Genomic DNA, 16,170 nt, shown 5'->3' with positions numbered 1-16,170 from the left:
TACCATGGAGAGCATTATTATATATCAATAACAGACCATCAGAGGTTGATGTACACTGTAACAACATTGGCTGTCATGATATATATACAGTACAGGTGATGACAGATTAATAGAGAATGTTTACAGTGGCTGTAGGTTTGTTTTACATCATTTATAACATATCTGCCGTCTATTTGATAGCTGTCTGAAGACATCTTAATGATGGACACCTCAGACTCACATACTCAAAGAATGAGCCAGGATATCTTCTCAAAAGTGAAACCCTACTAGACAAGTGACCCAGACGGGTACCCACAAAGTAAAACCCTAGACAAGTGACCCAGACGGGTACCCACAAAGTAAAACCCTAGACAAGTGACCCAGACGGGTACCAACAAAGTAAAACCCTACTAGACAAGTGACCCGGACGGGTACCCATAAAGTAAAACCCTACTAGACAAGTGACCAGGACGGGTACCCATAAAGTAAAACCCTACTAGACAAGTGACCTGGACGGGTACCCATAAAGTAAAACCCTACTAGACAAGTGACCCAGACGGGTACCCATCAAGTAAAACCCTACTAGACAAGTGATCCAGACGGGTACCCATCAAGTAAAACCCTACTAGACAAGTGACCGAGACGGGTACCCATCAAGTAAAACCCTACTAGACAAGTGACTGGGACGGGTACCCATAAAGTAAAACCCTACTAGACAAGTGACCCGGACGGGTACCCATAAAGTAAAACCCTACTAGACAAGTGACCCAGACGGGTACCCATCAAGTAAAACCCTACTAGACAAGTGACCCGGACGGGTACCCATCAAGTAAAACCCTACTAGACAAGTGACCCGGACGGGTACCCATAAAGTAAAAACCTACTAGACAAGTGACCCAGACGGGTACCCATAAAGTAAAACCCTACTAGACAAGTGACCCGGACGGGTACCCATCAAGTAAAACCCTACTAGACAAGTGACCCGGACGGGTACCCACAAAGTAAAACCCTACTAGACAAGTGACCTGGACGGGTACCCATAAAGTAAAACCCTACTAGACAAGTGACCCGGACGCGTACGGGTACCCATAAAGTAAAACCCTACTAGACAAGTGACCTGGACGGGTACCCATAAAGTAAAACCCTACTAGACAAGTGACCCAGACGGGTACCCATAAAGTAAAACCCTACTAGACAAGTGACTGGGATGGGTACCCACAAAGTAAAACCCTACTAGACAAGTGACTGGGACGGGTACCAACAAAGTAAAACCCTACTAGACAAGTGACCCAGACGGGTACCCATAAAGTAAAACCCTACTAGACAAGTGACTGGGACGGGTACCCACAAAGTAAAACCCTACTAGACAAGTGACCCGGGACGGGTACCCATAAAGTAAAACCCTACTAGACAAGTGACTGGGACGGGTACCCACAAAGTAAAACCCTACTAGACAAGTGACCCGGACGGGTACCCATAAAGTATAACCCTACTAGACAAGTGACCTGAATGTATGGGTACCCACAAAGTAAAACCCTACTAGACAAGTGACCCAGACGGGTACCCATAAAGTAAAACCCTACTGTGACCCAGAGGGGTACCCACAAAGTAAAACCCTACTAGACAAGTGACCCAGACGGGTACCCACAAAGTAAAACCCAACTGTGACCCAGACGGGTACCCACAAAGTAAAACCCTACTAGACAAGTGACCCGGCCGGGTACCCAAAGTAAAACCCAACTAGACAAGTGACCCAGACGGGTACCCACAAAGTAAAACCCTACTAGACAAGTGACCAGGACGGGTACCCACAAAGTAAAACCCTACTAGACAAGTGACCTGAATGTACGGGTGCCCATAAAGTAAAACCCTACTAGACAAGTGACCAGGACGGGTACCCATAAAGTAAAACCCTACTATAGACAAGTGACCAGGACGGGTACCCACAAAGTAAAACCCTACTAGACAAGTGACCCGGACGGGTACCCACAAAGTAAAACTCTACTGTGACCCAGACGGGTACCCACAAAGTAAAACCCTACTAGACAAGTGATCCGGACGGGTACCCATAAAGTAAAACCCTACTAGACAAGTGACCCGGACGGGTACCCACAAAGTAAAACCCTACTAGACAAGTGACCCGGACGGGTACCCACAAAGTAAAACCCTACTAGACAAGTGACCCGGACGGGTACCCACAAAGTAAAACCCTACTAGACAAGTGACCCGGACGGGTACCCATAAAGTAATCAATACTAAAACAAGAACTCATTATATTTACAAACTATTGAAAAGTTACAATAAGATCTGATATTTTAAAAGTGTACCAGGAAGAGCTTCTTTTGGCTTACTGACTTGTTAACCAATTGGAATTCCAGTTAATTTCCCAAACTGACCACCAGGGCATTGATAATTGACCAACTTGGATAAGCATGGAACCGACCAAACTTCATATTTCACAAGAAACTGTCTTAACCAATCTACATCTCCTTCATATTATGAAAATAACCGAAATATATTGTAAACATCTGAAGTTACCAGAAAACTTACAGAAATAGGATGTACTACACACAGAAGGCAACATCTACAGCCATAATAAAATTTTCTTGGAAGTAGTCTCGTTGTTTCCAGAGAATGCACATTTGTAGCAGTCAATTTGCCTTACTATGACTGGTAAAGCCATTGACAGACATTCCAAGGAAGACAGCATGTCAGTGAAAAAAAAGACCAGACCAAATCCATCCCAGACCAATTCATTTGTGCTTATGACTAAACTTGATCAGTTTACTTTCTTTATAAAGCCATGCATTACCAAAAAAAACACTGTATATTGTATGATTGTATATAGTCTCTTTTCTGGCTAAATCGTCAACACTTTCCACACAAAATAATTTGAAGTACAAATCTGCAGACACAGAAAAAAATCTTAGAGAGCATATAAACACTGCACATAATCTTGCTGTGTTAGATAGTAGTGAGATAGGGAAGTGTCTGGAGGCTGTCTCTGACTGAATCATGCTGTCTTGTGTGACTGGCCTTGTCTATACGACTGGCCCTGTCTATACCACAGATGGTCTTGTCTATAACTATACCACAGAGGGAGGAGGTGTCTTGTGTGACTGGCCTTATCTATAACTATACCACAGAGGGAGGAGGTGTCTTGTGTGACTGGCCTTGTCTATACCACAGAGGGAGGAGGTGTCTTGTGTGACTGGCCTTGTCTATACCACAGAGGGAGGGGGTGTCTTGTGTGATTGGCCTTGTCTATAACTATACCACAGAGGGAGGAGGTGTCTTGTGTGACTGGCCTTGTCTATAACTATACCACAGAGGGAGGAGGTGTCTTGTGTGACTGGCCTTGTCTATAACTATACCACAGATGGAGGAGGTGTCTTGTGTGACTGGCCTTGTCTATACCACAGAGGGAGGAGGTGTCTTGTGTGACTGGTACACTGAGAAAGACGAAGCATCTTGTGTTGCTGTCTGACATGTATCTGATACCACTCAAGCCTTGCAGTAGTGAATAATTAATCTAATTGACAAACACACCTCTTTAGTATATATTTAAATGTACATGTGACAGATGCTAAAACCTATAGTAGAGAACATGTTACATGTGTAAGTATATACTGTGGAATAAGTATACCTTGTACATGGAACACAGATTTAATCCTCATATGCAGGAAACAAGCATGGAAGACATGCTAGAGAAAAAGTGTTCAAATACAATAAGTATATATATAAATGAGATATACCAACAGTATATATTATACCTATAGGACCTACATATCAACAGTATATATTATATAGGACCTACATATCAACAGTATATATTATATAGGACCTACATACCAACAGTATATATTATATAGGACCTACATACCAACAGTATATATTATATAGGACCTACATACCAACAGTATATATTATACCTATAGGACCTACATATCAACAGTATATATTATATAGGACCTACATACCAACAGTATATATATATATTATATAGGACCTGCATACCAACAGTATATATTATACCTATAGGACCTACATATCAACAGTATATATTATACCTACAGTATATATTATACCTATAGGAATTATACATATCAACAGTATATATTATACCAACAGTATATATTATACCTACAGTATATATTATACCTTTAGGACCTACATATACCATGGCTACATATAACCCGATATACATTTTATATCCCACAGACAGCTCATACAAGTTCTTGCACACTTTGTGTATTTTTCTTCTGAAAATGTTATGGATAAAATCTGAATGTGCTGATGCAGTAGTTACTATAACAAAGTGTTGGTGTTTATAGGTTTGTGTTCCTCATTCACACACCAGGATCATTCTGATAGAGCAGTCGTTTACTTGGCTGGCTGTCCCAGAGGTATTACAGTCATGCTAACAGATAAAATCAATTCACTAGTACTCATGTATCTGTACCAGCCAGAGTACCACCATTAGTATCAGTGTATATGGACTCGGACCACTAATACTTCCTGTTCATATGTACAGTGGCTTGTTATTAATCAGTGATTCATTTCTTTTCAATGAATGAAAACATATATACCATCTATGATGTTGCATCAAAAAGATATAAAGCATGTGAAAGTTCTATATCTATAGCATAAGGCAGTATTTCTCTGTGTTACTTCAAGGAAGGCAGATTTAGACTATGATCCTTCCTAACATAGAGATATAGTCAAATCTTAATGAGACAACCCAAGGAACCGACGACATAAAGTTTCTTATTGGACAGGCTGTCTTCTTATACAGGTGATTCAGATTGATATATATTTAATAATAGAGGTTTTTTCATTTCACAAAACTTCTGAACCATCCATTTTATAAATTGCATTTTGAAATTTGCAATACCTTATAAAATACATATATTTCAATTAAAGCCCTTGTATAAAAACAAGCTATTGTGTCTTAATTCTTATGATATGAGGGTAGGCTTCATTGGTCAGACGACTGATTATCTGACATTTTCGTGCCTACTGCAATTTACAAAGTCGCTCGTCATAAGTTTCTGGTCTGTAATATCCTCTAACATTTTTATATATGTTGCTGGTAACATGTCGGTTTGGTATATGGTGTTGGTGGTAACATGTCAGTTTGATATGGTGTTGGTGGTAACATGTCGGTTTGGTATGGTGTTGGTGGTAACATGTCGGTTTGGTATGGTGTTGGTGGTAACATGTCGGTTTGGTATGGTGTTGGTGGTAACATGTCGGTTTGGTATGGTGTTGGTGGTAACATGTCGGTTTGGTATGGTGTTGGTGGTAACATGTCGGTTTGGTATGGTGTTGGTATATTTTATCAGTATGTATCACCTTTATTGAACTATTTCACAAAGTTCTGGAGCTAGCTGTTGTAGCTTTATCTCAGGCTTGGAAATGATGTGGTTGTAATAGACATCTGCAAGACTAAAGACTACATCATCTCCAGGACTACAGACTACATCATCTCCAGGACTACAGACTACATCATCTCCAGGACTAAAGACTACATCATCTCCAGGACTACAGACTACATCATCTCCAGGACTACAGACTACATCATCTCCAGGACTACAGACTACATCATCTCCAGGACTACAGACTACATCATCTCCAGGACTACAGACTACATCATCTCCAGGACTACAGACTACATCATCTCCAGGACTACAGACTACATCATCTCCAGGACTACAGACTACATCATCTCCAGGACTACAGACTACATCATCTGCAGGACTACAGACTACATCATCTGCAGGACTACAGACTACATCATCTGCAGGACTACAGACTACATCATCTCCAGGACTACAGACTACATCATCTCCAGGACTACAGACTACATCATCTCCAGGACTACAGACTACATCATCTCCAGGACTACAGACTACATCATCTCCAGGACTACAGACTACATCATCTCCAGGACTACAGACTACATCATCTCCAGGACTACAGACTACATCATCACCAGGACTACAGACTACATCATCTCCAGGACTACATTATCTCCAGGACTACAGACTACATCATCTCCAGGACTACAGACTACATCATCTGCAGGACTACAGACTACATCATCTGCAGGACTACAGACTACATCATCTGCAGGACTACAGACTACATCATCTGCAGGACTAAAGACTACATCATCTCCAGGACTACAGACTACATCATCACCAGGACTAAAGACTACATCATCACCAGGACTACAGACTACATCATCTCCAGGACTACAGACTACATCATCTCCAGGACTACAGACTACATCATCTCCAGGACTACATCATCTCCAGGACTACAGACTACATCATCTCCAGGACTACAGATCTAGACTACATCATCTCCAGGACTACAGATCTAGACTACATCATCTCCAGTGAAGGAAACCTAATGCGGTGACAGATGGGCCGATCAATGACAAAGTGTGTATATATATATCTCCACATCGAAAAATCCTGGATATGGGATAAGGCAGCCATTATATATATTCATTATCTTATAACATAATTAAAACTTTCAACTAATGCCATGGTATTTTGTAAAATGAAAATCAAACATTTTCATTGGTCATATAAAGAGTCTATTATCTGCATTTACATGGTAACTTCAACCAGTCATCCAACCAGTCATCCAACACAAGTTTAGTTTGTTTTGACTGAATTGTTAACATCCTTTTCTGGGGAAACCCAACAAACAGAATGAATATAAACAACTCTGTTTACATACGACTCATGAAAACACCCTAAATGGAGAAGTAGTGGAAAAGAGAAAATATCAATAGACCAGAGTAGTGCTAACACAATTATCCCAAACCGCCATTATAATCTGTAAACACCCATATCAGTCTACAAAAGGTATGAAATGGATAAAACACCAAACACTTTGCCAGAAAAAGGTCACATAAACTTCTCCCTACTAGATCTAAAAGGTGGCCATCGACAAGAGTGTAATTCCTACTGACTAAATTCACTTTGTTGTGGAGCCCTGTGTGAGAGACTGTTCAGTCTCTGGAGACTTTTGATCGATTGCAGTTTTATGAATTACTCTGTAATTGGGCACACAACTGACATATCTGCAGCACAATTCCCATACAAGTAACAAAGCTGTACTGCACTTGATGATCAGCACCAGGACGCAGTACCAACTTTATTACACTGACCTTTTCTCTTCTTATAATTACAGCTAGCTACTGAATACAGACTGTATTCTACACCAGTGTCAACTATACCATACAAAACATGTTTTGTGTAAGTGAGTTCAAATACATGCTCCTGTGAAACAAGGACTGTATATATGCATTATATAAATCAGACAACAAAATATGTCTGTCCACCATAACACAGAACAAAAATGTCTGTCCACCATAACACAGAACAAAATGTCTGTCCACCATAACACAGAACAAAATGTCTGTCCACCACATAACACAGAACAAAATGTCTGTCCACCATAACACAGAACAAAATGTCTGTCCACCATAACACAGAACAAAATGTCTGTCCACCATAACACAGAACAAATTGTGTGTCCACCATAACAGAACAATATGTCTGTCCACCAAAACACACAACAAAATGTCTGTCCACCATAATACACAACAAAATGTCTGTCCACCATAACACAGAACAATATGTCTGTCCACCATAACACAGAACAAATGGTCTGTCCACCATAACACACAACAAAATGTCTGTCCACCATAACACAGAAAAAAATGTCTGTCCACCATAACACACAACAAATGGTCTGTCCACCATAACACACAACAAAATGTCTGTCCACCATAACACACAACAAATGGTCTGTCCACCATAACACACAACAAAATGTCTGTCCACCATAACACACAACAAAATGTCTGTCCACCATAACACACAACAATATGTCTGTCCACCATAACACACAACAAAATGTCTGTCCACCATAACACAGAACAAAATGTCTGTCCACCATAACACACAACAAAATGTCTGTCCACCATAACACACAACAAAATGTCTGTCCACCATAATACAAAAAAAAATGTCTGCACACACCAAAGACACAAAAAATGGATATTGTGATGCGGGGAACAGATTGCAGTGTTTATATATATAAGACTGTTTTCTCTCCTCAAGTTGCCATTAAATTCACATCACATTGATTGGCTGACAAAGACAAGGGATGTATACATAAATCCTTGTTGACTGCTAATTTGCCTATATAGATCTTAGTGACACAGATTGCAAGTTAGTCAATAAACAGCAGCGTACAACTTTACTGTTTCCACCAATGTCAGAAGATCAATTTGTAGCCAAGGCAGTGAGAGCTAATTGATACACATTAGCCACTGGGAGTTATATATATTAGAAAAATAGTTCCTTGTGTGTAAGGTATATCACACATGTATTTTATTATTTGTAGTTAAAGATCACTAATTTGAAGGAAGATGACAAAACAAAATTTCCATGTACTGTCTGAATGAAAAAAACACATTATCTGAACTCTTGTTGGCAACATTGTAACTGTATATATTAGTAAGAATTTCATAAAAGTAATGATCTAAAATAAACTTTGAAAGATACTAAAGTTATGAATTCATATAGATAGTCAAGGACTATCTGCAGGTAACAATTTTACCAATGGAAGGAATCAGAACCAATAAACTGCTGGCAAAATTGATATCCTAACTAGGTGAAACTCATTTACAAAGGGATAACAGTAGTTTCTGTGATTCTATTACAAACTGAAGCTTTTAAGTTCCTTTATGTTCCATTCATAGGCAGATATCCCATAGGCAAAACTTTCTATAGGTATGACTTCCTGTAGGTATGACTTCCTGTTTGCATGACTTCCTGTAGGTATGACTTCCTGTTGGTGTGACTTCTTGTTGGTATGACTTCCTGTTGGTATGACTTCCTATTGGTACGACTTCCTGTTAGCGTGACTTCCTGTTAGTGTGACTTCCTGTTGGTGTGACTTCCTGTTGGTGTGACTTCCTGTAGGTGTGACTTCCTGTTGGTGTGACTTCTTGTTGGTGTGACTTCCTGTAGGTGAGACTTCCTGTTTGCATGACTTCCTGTAGGTGTGACTTCCTGTTGGTGTGACTTCTTGTTGGTGTGACTTCCTGTTAGTGTGACTTCCTGTTGGTGTGACGTCTTGTTGGTGTGACTTCCTGTAGCTGGGACTTTCTGTTGGTATGACTTCCTGTTGGAATGACTTCCTGTTGGTATGACTTCCTGTTAGTGTGACTTCCTGTTAGTGTGACTTTCTGTAGGTGTTACTTCTTGTTGGTGTGACTTTCTGTAGGTGTGACTTCCTGTTGGTGTGACTTCCTGTTAGTGTGACTTCCTGTTGGTGTGACTTCTTGTTGGTGTGACTTCCTGTAGGTGGGACTTTCTGTAGGTGAGACTTCCTGTTTGTATGACTTCTTGTTGGAATGACTTCCTGTTGATGTGACTTCCTGTTGGTGTGACTTCCTGTAGGTGTGACTTCCAGTTGGTGTGACTTAAGCTTCCTGTTGGTGTGACTTCCTGTAGTCGCGACTTCCTGTTGGTGTGACTTCCTGTAGTCGCGACTTCCTGTTGGTGTGACTTCCAGTTGGTGTGACTTCCTGTATGTGTTATTCTTGTTGGTGTGACTTAAGCTTCCTGTTGGTGTGACTTCCTGTTGGTGTGACTTCCTGTTTGTGTGACTTCCTGTTGGTGTGACTTCCTGTTGGTGTGACTCTTGTTGGTGTGACTTCCTGTATGTGTGATTCCTGTAGGTGAGGCTTTCTATTAATGTAACTCACTGTACATGCGTGCCTTTCTGTAGGTGTAACTTCCTGTAAATGTGACTATCTGTGTTATCTATATTAAGCATTTTTGTTACATTTCTTCCATAAGGGATGATGAAGCATTGTGTCCAGGGTTCATATTGAGAAATGAATTTTTAGATGTTCAGGTCCTGTTAATGCTGCAATTCTCACATTAACAAGAAATAAGTACACTCATTTTTTTAATTGTGCTTTAATTTTTATCTTGGCAACTTAGGCAGGAATGCTATCAGTGATTGGAGGGTTACATGTACAACTCTAAAGCAGTGAGTGTGACCCTAGAATCTGTTTATCACATAAATATCAACTGTAGTCGATGATAAAGGGTAAACAAGCGCTAAGTCACATACAACATTATCAGTATGCTGTTACGTTACAAACAACCTCAGATGGGGTAAACAGGAAACTTTTTTGTGTGTTAGAACACCAGTACTGAAATGATAACCGGTACTGTAACATACCTGTTTGAATTTGAACTGTCATGTATGGTATGAACAGGAGAGGAGCCTTTTAATGGAGTTAATAATGGGCCCCATTACCAATCTAAATTATTTCATATTTAGTAATTAAAATTCTCAAATTGTGTAGTTTACTTCTGAAAATTGTTGTTCCCAATATTCTACCAGAAATTTAAACGAGACCAACAGGCGTCTTCCTTATATGAGAAAATAGCTCCCGAGGACTGATCGGTCATCCAGGACTTTGCTGAGATACTTGAGTTTAGAAGTTGGATTTGACCAACCCCTTTCTCCAAACCCAGATGACACACATATTTGCCTGGAGGGTTGACTAAAATTGACTGTTGGAAGCGGGAAAAAAAATAATGTCACAAAGGTTAATTCAAAATGTATGATGGAGACACATGCCCAATTGTATGTACCGTAATAATTAGGACTTTTATTCTTTTTCTATATTTCAAACCGGACAATAATAATTTAATGTTGACACGATTATATAATTATTTCTGATTTACTAAACTGGATAGACAATTGAAAAGCTTAAATAATAAACAGTGATAAATACAACTTAAGAATGGATCAGAACTTAGTCGGAAGCTCACTTTAATAATCCTAAAAGCGTGGTCAAAACATCATTCATAGACTTTGCCAAGTTCACCTTATGATGACAACACGGCTGGCCTACCTTATTGATGTGCCTGTGTATTGTCAATGTCAAGAGACCGAATATTTGCATTTCATGACCAAGAAATAATCAAAACTTAACGTAGACTAATCTAGTCTGAACATTAATGCTCTGCATTTACATACTGGCATTGTCCACACTGTAACCGGGTATGTGGCTATTGGTATTAAACCTTTTTAGTTTTTAATGACACTGATGTACATTATAGGATGCATGGCCACCACATGGTTGACAGTACACAGTACGGAGATGAAAGATAGCAGCATTGTACCTAATTTAGAAAAATATTTGTACCTTATCATTCATGTGTTTTGGAACTTACTCATATCAAAATAGTTGCAAAATACATATGTATTTTGATATTAAACTGCAGAGCAATGCTTACGGTATATTCTGCTTTACATTTATCAAAAATTAGCTGGAAATGCTCCCAAACACAAATGAAATCCATGTTTTAGACAAAAGGACTAAAGGGAGGTAAATATCAACCGAATATTCGAATACTGTGTACCAGTCCACAATTCGAATTATTAGACAATTGGTATTCATCGCTAACGCTTGAACATTCGTTTCAGCTTTAATATATAGGCCACCAGACTAAGCAAAACATGGGTTTAAACTTACTAATTATATAATCTTCAGCATCTGCATACCAATGAGTACAAATCAAGCAGGTCTTGGTGACCTGTACATGTTGTGTTAATAGGTAATAGGAAAACTAAATGAAAGGTTAATTACATTTTTCAGGATTATCACCAATGATACTTGAAGTTGAAACACTTTTAAAAAATTTATTTTGGTTTGTTTATATAGAAAGTTTCAATTCACAGGTATTTAAAGATTTTTTTTTGAGACCACACCTTCATTATTGATTTTGTCAGAAGTAGGAATTCCACGATTTGTATTAAAGCAGACAAACTTTATCATTTTCCTGGTTATAAATATTTTTTCCCATGATGTTTCACTATTATAAGCTTACAAATACACTGAGTACAAGAGGCCCAGAGGGCCTGTATCGCTCACCTGGTTTCATGAGATATGAAACAAGAATGATGCTTCAGTATATTGTCGCTGGTATTGCTATGTCAATAAGCATTTTATATGGGTACATGTACATTGGTTTTATTTTAATGCTAAAAATGCCAAAAAGTGTAAAATTTTGAATCCCCACCCAGTAACCATGCTACCATACAAATGTGAGTAATATCCATTGCTTAGTTTCAGAGAAGTGGTTTAAACAAATTGACCAATTTTGGCCCCGCCTCTCAGGCCCTTTGGGGGTCAGTCCCACCATTTGTACAATTTTGAATCCCCACCCCATAGGGATGCTACCAGGCAAATATGAGTGATATCCATTGCTTAGTTTCAGAGAAGAAGTCGTTTATATCAATATAGCCAAATTGACCGCATTTGGCCCCGCCCCTCAGGCCCCTGGGGGGCCAGCCCCATCATTTGTACAATTTTGAATCCTCACCCCATAGTGATGCTACCAGGCAAATATGAGCGATATCCAATGCACGGTTTCAGAGAAGAAGTCGTTCATATCAATATAGCCAAATTGACCCCTTTTGGCCCCGCCCCTCCGGCCCCTGGGGGCCAGCCCCATCATTTGTACAATTTTGAATCCTCACCCAATAGTGATGCTACCAGGCAAATATGAGTGATATCCATTGCTCGGTTTCAGAGAAGAAGTCGTTTATATCAATTTAGCTAAATTGACCATATTTGGCCCCGCCCCTCAGGCCCCTTGGGGGAACAGCCCTCTCATTTGTACAATTTGGAATCCCCACCCCGTAGTGATGATACCAGGCAAATATGAGCGATATCCATTGCTTGGTTTCAGAGAAGAAGTTGTTTATATCAATATAGCCAAATTGACCGCATTTGGCCCCACCCCTCAGGCCCCTTGGGGGCCAGCCCCATCATTTGTACAATTTTGAATCCTCACCCCATAGTGATGCTACCAGGCAAATATGAGCGCTATCCATTGCTCACTTTCAGAGAAGAAGTCGTTTATATCAATATAGCCCAATTGACCCCTTTTGGCCCCGCCCCTCAGGCCCCTGGGGGGCCAACCCCATCATTTGTACAATTTTGAATCCTCACCCCATAGTGATGCTACCAGGCAAATATGAGCGCTATCCATTGCTCACTTTCAGAGAAGAAGTCGTTTATATTAATATAGCAAAATTGACCCCTTTTGGCCCCGCCCCTCAGGCCCCTGGGGGCCAGCCCCATCATTTGTACAATTTTGAGTCCCCTACCCATAGGGATGCTTCTGACCAAATTTGATCAAATTCTGATCAGCGGTTATGAAGAAGAAGTCAATTGTTGACGGACGGACGGACGACGGACGACGGACGACAGACGACGGACGGACGACGGACGCCACGGTATGGCATAAGCTCACCTTGGTCCTTCGGACCAGGTGAGCTAATAATCTCTGTATTCTTCTTAAAGTCAGTTTGTAAAGTAATAAGTATACTAGCTCAAAATTCACTTCCTGAATGACTAGTAAATGAAATACCTCTACTGAAACAGAATTTTTATATGATATAATGTGTCCATTTAGCCTCATACTTCTTCCACATTGGAGATATCAGAGTAAGACGAAGCCTAGAAAGTTACATAGCCTGCCTCAATGGAGGAAAGTTTTTGTAACCACCTTTAAGCTTCCTACTAAGATAAAGCAATATTATTGTTACAGGCTGAGTCATGTAGGTGATAAACCAGTCACTATTTAACTAAAAAAGATGTCAGAGAGGCCAGAAACATGGACTAAAAAGATGTTAGAGAGGCCAGAAACATGGACTAAAAAGATGTCAGAGAGGCAAGAAGCATGGACTTCGTAACCAAAGTTTTCATTACTGTAGAAAGTGCTTCAATCTTCACAAGAGGACCAGTCAATCTCCTACTGGTCAGTTCTTGATAGCTGATCAATCAATTCCTGGTCACACATCAGTTGTTTTATGTAGGCATCACAACTACTCTTAACATATCCCGATAATAATTCAGTTATAAAAGTTCTAGATACTCTCTTGGAAGAATCACATCACTTGATATATTCCAAGCTATTGGTAGTTCCAACCTTTAATTGCCAGTGAGATCCACAAATATAATACCCACAGTTGATTCTCACAGATAGCTCTTACGTACCATACATCATATCTGAATACTAAAATCAGGGCAGGAAAAAAGATTTCAACATCACTGGTCCTTAGAACAAGTTGAGTTCAAAAGTACTTGCCCAAAGATGAAACATAGTTGCCTGGTAAAACCTTTTTTTCTCACCCTGAATATTATGTTTACTTTTTTTTCAAAGAAGGTAAGAAAAATAAATCAATTCAATATAAAACTTGAACAGGGAAAAAGACGGCTTCAACATTTCAGGATCCATACCATACAGCTTCAGCTATGATTTAGGTTCCAGACAAACTTTAATTTTGTATCCCTTTTTTTTTTAAAGAAAGAAATGAAAAAGTCTTTATATGTATAAACAAAATAGCACACATGCACAATAAAGACAAAAAACCAGATCCTGATCTTCTGTCCACTTTTCCCTTCTTCCCCTTTTAAATGATATGACAGCAGGAGCATGCAATATAGACTTACATTTGAAAGTTGAGAAACATCCTTCCAGTTTATTCAAGAAATAGTGATAACAAACTTCAATTCTAAAAATCCAAGATGGCTGTCTGTCAGCCATTTTGTTTTTCGCACAAATTTCGGATAAAAAATCCTTAATGAATTGACACAAAAAGGGAACCTACACAAGAAGTTTGACAAATATCCCGCTATTACTTTTCAAGAAATAGGGATAACAGACTTCAATTGGCAAAACCAAGATGGCCACTTATCGGCCATATTGTTTTTCTGATCAAATATCAAAATTTAATTGGTACAACTAGGGACCAAGGGGAACCTATAGCTACACATGAAGTACTTTTCAAGAGATAGCGATAACAAGGGTGTTTACGGATGGACGGACGACAGATGACGAACGGAAGGCAATTTGAATAGCCCATGGCCACTATCTGATGATGGCGGGGTAAAAAAATAAACCAGATAGTTTTCCATGTTCAATATTTCTACAACAAGTTTTATTACATTAATTACGTTGTTTTCGTTGAAAAGCATTATGATTTGACCCTTTTGACTGTCAACAGTCAACAACAGTAGCTATATAGCTACAGTAGCCATCTAAATTAAGTATCTAACATCCTAGTTATGACAATGACAAACATGTTATATACCTACTAACAATAACAAGACAACCACATCAACATTTTACTTATAAAGTTATTATTGCGCATTTAGTTAGCCATTTTGTATTCTGTGGTGTCAGTTTATTACTAAATATAACTATTAAGGTGCTGATATTAATTCATAACTTGTGTTAGTATCATAACAGAAAATCTAAAAATCTCAAGTCATGCTTATTATTAGTTAGCTTTAAAATTAGAATACATCAAAAATACTTTTGTACCATGCTGACAATGCAGGGTGTTTTGTATCAGTGTATGTAAATGAATGTTTTAAATATTACCCGACTGTTGTTGTTCATTCAGTTGTTTACTGAAGCAGAGCAAAGTTGTTCTCCATACCCCATAGGTCACGGGAATGAATCATACACCTATCTGCTTTTGACCTAAAAAACACTTCTCGGCAACTAATAAAGTCTTCCACGGTTTTACCTCAAATCTCAATATAAAGATGCTTTAGTAACACGCGTATGTAAGTGTATGAGAAATTGTGTAAATTGTGCGTGACCTACATTGCAAAGTGATGTCATGAAGAGTGGCCAAGTTTGACAGTTCCCGAGTCTGTGTATTGGGCACACCCCGGTAGTGGTGTTGATGCTTAGATATTCCTGACACCCTTAACTATGCGTGCAAGTAATACTTCTGATACGTATTTGTAAAAGTCAGCCATACTTACCACCATGCATGTATTTCCCTGTCACATCCTCGGGTTTATTTACAATTGCAATATAGTGCGATTTCGGGAAGTTAGCATAAAATGGCGATATTGAGATCTCGTGAAATTCCATTCCCGGCGAGAGTCAAATTATTAATGATAAGAAAATAATTTAATTATAAAATTATACTGAATATAGAATTTCCCTTTATAAAACATAATGACATATATGAAATATAAATCTGATTTTACAAATAAGTATATAAAATATAAAATTTCATTTTGCCCGCAGTGTTCATAACTGCGGG

At 39.1% G+C, this 16,170-nt stretch overlaps 1 protein-coding gene across 1 annotated transcript in view; it reads right to left on the bottom strand.

The window, feature by feature from the left end:
- Positions 1–15,997, bottom strand: part of LOC117328269 (wiskott-Aldrich syndrome protein family member 2-like) — a 38,049-nt gene extending 22,052 nt beyond the window's left edge. Inside the window, exon 1 of the mRNA XM_033885751.1 lies at positions 15,884–15,997. The gene's annotated coding sequence lies outside the window, so the exon portion shown is untranslated. The remainder of the gene's footprint in view (positions 1–15,883) is intronic.
- Between the last annotated feature and the right edge of the window lie 173 nt (positions 15,998–16,170).

This window comes from Pecten maximus, chromosome 5, assembly GCF_902652985.1.
Source record: "Pecten maximus chromosome 5, xPecMax1.1, whole genome shotgun sequence".
In the NCBI taxonomy this organism is placed as follows: domain Eukaryota; kingdom Metazoa; phylum Mollusca; class Bivalvia; order Pectinida; family Pectinidae; genus Pecten; species Pecten maximus.
This window is presented reverse-complemented; position numbering and strand designations above follow the sequence as displayed.